Below are 4966 nucleotides of genomic sequence, written 5' to 3' on the forward strand. Positions count from 1 at the left end.
ATAATGTTTATCTCGTTAATTTATATTTTTCAAATAACATTTGTACACCAGTGCAAGAGAGCCTCCGTAAGGAGGACAAGTGGTCAGATACTTTAAACTAAAATAGAGTTCATTGATCAGAAACGGGGATTGGAAGACAAAAGAGGAAAATAGCTGAAGAGAAACCCACATTGCTAGGCCCTCGGGGTGTTTTTTTAATGGGCTCACGGGAAACGGAGATGTTTGTGACCTGCTGCCTAAATGAGTTCCTGCTGTTTTTGTGTTTAAAATTATAAATCTACAATCTTTGTAAGAGCGTGTGGATAACTACCTTTTTAAAATAGGAAAGCCTTAAGAAGAAGGAGCTACAATATTCAGCTGATTACACAATAACAAACTGAAAAGAACTGGCTTAGTAATAAGAAGTAAGGGAAGGCCGAGATTACATAAATCTTTGTTCAATGCCTACCAGCAACATTTCAATGTTTACCTAAAGCCTCTAGCAGTGTCATGCAAAATTTACTGCATATATTAATTTTGAACACCAAGATGGGGAGAGTCAGTCTCACCATCTTAAAGGCTGTAAAAAAACCTCAAAATACAGAGATGACTTATGCCAGAGACAAATTGGAGGTTCTATTAAATTGGAATGTTCTTGGATAAGTCAACAATAGCCTCTATTCAAAATGAAAAATTGAGGGTTTTCTCAAATGTGATCCTGGAACTATAAGAATGTTATGATTATTTAAAATGAAAGTAAATTATAAGTATTTCTCTATTTTAAAGCACCGAGGTTCACATCTGTTCCATGACATTACAGTGGAATTTTTTACGAGATCTGCTGCCGCAATTTCAAGGGAATTACCAAGGCATTATTACAAGAGACCTGAACGGGGTAGTGGTTTCATGTCTGCTTGAGTCATAGATGTAAAATGCTGAAGTATGGAAACTAGGCTTCGTACTTAAAGATAAATCTGAAACTAGAGAGCTAAGATTTCCACAAAAATTTAGGGAATACTTCATTGCTTGTGGATTTTGCCAATGCTAAATATTTGTAAATTACCTAGATTTAAAATGTCTGAGGTTTACTATTAGGTAACAATTAAAAGAATGATAATAGAGTTAGTAAGAAACAGCCAAGACTACTATTATTAAGGAATTGTTGAAATTGTGAAGTAAAATTTTCTGAAAGCAAGCCTATTTAAAACCACAGAGAAAATCAAGACATGGGCTAGTTCATTCCTTCCACATTGGTGGAATATACGAGAATTTGCTGGAAATTTTAAGAATTGCATATGTGGGAAAGTAATTGTGTGGTTTTCTCTTAAAGTAGCTCCTAAGCTACTTTCTTAAAATGGTCTACACTATCTCAGTTAAGGATTTTATTTTACTTTTATTTATTTATTTATTTCTTTACTGTATCTGGCTACTGATATGGTGAACCAAGAATGGACTATGAATGGCCTCTCAGTTGTATCTGGATGAAGCAGGAACTTTCCTTTGTTTTTCTGTACATTGCTGAATCTGAACTTCTTGGAAATTGCACACTTAAGCCACCAAATGCTATACTTTAGGATATTTTTTTTTAAATTCTGGAAGTTCCACAGTCTCAAGGCTGGACACATCTTCCTAGCTTTGTCCTTTCAGTGCACAGAAGGTTCTCAGAATTCATATTCTGAGAGCCGCCATCTCATTGGCAGCTGAAAGAGCAAACTCCAGCCGTGTCTAATTCTCCTGGCCTGTTCCCAGTGGCTCTTCTGGACCCACATGAAAACCAATGGGACCTTATTCTCATGCCTAGAAGCTTGTGGTGAAGACTCTTGAGTCAGCATCATATTTTATTTCTCTTCCAAAGCAAATGATGCCTAGTACTTTTGGGTAAATATACCCTCATGTCAAAGACCATTTGTGGTCAAGGATTACAGAAAAGGTCCTTTTACTTTACTTTATTTAGCAGACATGTCTTTCTTAATGTTTGACTCCATTTCCTCAACCTTTTCAGTGGCCTCCCTTCAGCTCTTGCCCCTCTTTTTTAACTTTCCCCAGGAACAGCAGCATCCTTCTGTGATCCCGTCCATCAGCACCACCATTTTGTCACCCTTAGGTTAAACCCTTCCAGGTAAAAATCATCTCAGCTCTAAGTCTGTGTCTCCAAGGTCTTTAAATCCAAGTAAAGCACTGAAGGGAATTGGGGATGCTACCTTTTAGAATTCATCTGATTTGCAGTCATTTCCCATGCTTTCCTGGTCATTTAGTCTTGGAAAGCTTACCTTCCAGCTTTGAACTCTATTTCAATTCAAATTCCCTTATTTTTCTGGCTTCAGTAAAGGGCATCTAATGCCATACTTTGCAGTTTATGTACTTTGAATCTCATTTTATCTGTAAAATGGAAATGATTACCTACATGAAATTCAAGTAAGAAACTAAGACCTAGAGATACTGCGAAATAATTTGCCTTCTTCAGTAGCCTCCCTCTTGTTCTGGTTCTTTGTAAAACCCAGCATGACCCTGAAAAAAAACTATTGTGGAGGTGCTGCTGAGAGCAACGTAAAGTCAAAGTACAAAGCCTTTGGGTTTTAGAGCACGACCTTTAGTTGGGTGACCCAGTTAGTACAAAGTGAACGCAGGTTCACAATCTTATTTAATCTTTACCACAGCCCTAGGGGTGCAGGGACTATTATCTCCATTTTGCAGAGAAAAAGAGCCGAGGCTTAAGAGTTTAAGTAACTGGCTTAAGGTAAAGATAAAAATCCTCAAATCTAAACGCATTTTCAGAAAGATTTCACAGAAAATGTCTCATAAGTTGCTTACAACTGAGGTGTGAGCATCTTTCATTTACTGCAGCCGTCTTCTCATTCCTGGGCATGTCAATCAAAACATTTCAGCAGCACTTCTTAATATAGCAGGGTTCATTTGTATTCTCAGACTGTCGTGAGCGTGGAGGACTTGGGCTAGATTAAGGCGCCAATTCTGGTTTCAAAAGTGATCTGTGGACCCAAACTGGGCACTGAAGCGCTCTGACAAGCAAATGAAATGTCAAAATTGTCTGAAACTGTGGTCGAATCGGGATTTTTACATAGGTTTTTAATTTCATCTTTGAGGCCATAGCATGAGCAGATATTGGCCCAATCAGAGAACTGTTGACTTTTTGAGGAATTAGCCTCTCCAGAATCATGGAAACTTTTCCTTTGCTTAGTCTGTTGGTGTGCAGTTTGATTTACTCTAGAAAGAAAATAAAAGATGGGGGATGTGCCTCCTCTATTTTACTTCTATGACTTACCCTTCTCGTTCTTCCCTGGACCACATTTCAACCTCCCCCTGCTTTCCTTTTCTGACCCTCTAATTTCTACTGCTTTTTTGCATCTTACCAAAAAGCTATTTAAATCACTCCACTGATCTCTGATGAGTCTTAATTCTGAATCTGGTTTCTCTAACTTAACCCTGTGAGTGGTAACCACTAAAGGTGTTCTGAGAAGAGGGATGTGGAAGAAATTTCATTTGCTGCCAGATCCCAGACTGGTAAGCCTATTCGCTTCCCTCCATCCCCTGGTCTAAGTGGGCTCACCTCAGCTTCTGCCTTTACACCAGGGGCTTTCAACCTCAGCACTGCTGACATGGGGGGCTGGGTAACTGAGAGGGGCTGCGTGCGTCGTCTAGTAGCATCCCTGTCCTCCCCCTGCCCGACGTCAGCTGTACACACACACACAGAGTTGTGACCATCCAAAATGAATTCACACACTGCCACCTGTACCCCGGGGGGCAAAACTGCCCCCTAATGAGAACCACTGCTGTAAGAAACACATCTGCTTTTACTTAGATAAACCTTTGACCAAGCCCTCGTTTAGCCAATCAACTTGAGCAAGTTTGACATATTAGCCACTGTATGAGCAAGGGACAGAAAAATGTTCTTAAATGGCTAAAATAACCACCATTTATAAGCACCTGTGTTAAGCATACTACTAGATGTTTCATATACAATCGCATTTAATCCTTAAACTCTGTGAGGGAAGTAGCACCCCACCCCCCACAGATAAGAAGACCACCTCGGATGAATGAACATGCCACGGTCACACAGGGAGGGGCAGAACTGGCATTCAGCCTGTGAATATGACGCCCGTGTTCACCCCTGCTCTGTACAGTTTCCATTTTGATTGAGATGCCACAGTCTGTATCCCCGAACCTCAGGCCCCTTCTTAAAAAGCTGTCTCTCGCACTTTCCAGGGCCTCCAGAGATCTTTCCACTCCCAGGCCCCAGACCACTGTTCCCCAAGGGCTGGCTTTATAGCTAACGGGCCCTCCCTCAGCTGTACTTCCCAGCTAGGACACACTGTTCATAAGCCCGGCAGCTCCACCAAGTTGCCTCAGAATCTATTTGGTAAACGACAGGTGTTCATGGAACAAACAAGAACTACAATGCCTAGGAATCCATGTTCTGAGTGCCAATATTTTATCTGAAAATCTAGGCTAATTGCACCTCTCTAGAAAGTCTTATTTTTCTGTGGTTTTCCCACCTGACCCTGGCTCCGTGAAGGAAGCATCACCTCCAGGCCTCAGGAGAGGCTGGAGGATGCTGCCTTACAGTTACAGAGCTTTGAGAGGCATCCTTAGAGTATTTACTCCCCATTATCAAAAGCCGTGAAAAACACCTAAGTGTGAGACCCTGGTGCTCTCTGACACATCTGTATCCAGCATCTCTAGCACGCTGCGCACCGCCCAGGCCCCCTAGAACCAAGCTCGTGGACTTCCTCATCCTCCAGGGCATGATGTTAACACTGGTTTGATCCAGCAAAGCTCCCCAATAGATTTATCACGAGATCACTTAGAATCACTAGTTCATCTACAAAGAGACCAGAAACCAGCGCTGAGGGAGTGCGTTCCAGACTTTTCTACCTCTTGCTCTAAGTTTCAAGAGCAAACACCCTTGAGCTGTCGCTGCTAATTCTACCTGAACATGAGAGTCACCTGGGAGCCTTTCTAGACGCGCTGA

The sequence above is a fragment of the Vicugna pacos genome, chromosome 30 (genome assembly GCF_048564905.1).
Source record: "Vicugna pacos chromosome 30, VicPac4, whole genome shotgun sequence".
NCBI lineage: Eukaryota > Metazoa > Chordata > Mammalia > Artiodactyla > Camelidae > Vicugna > Vicugna pacos.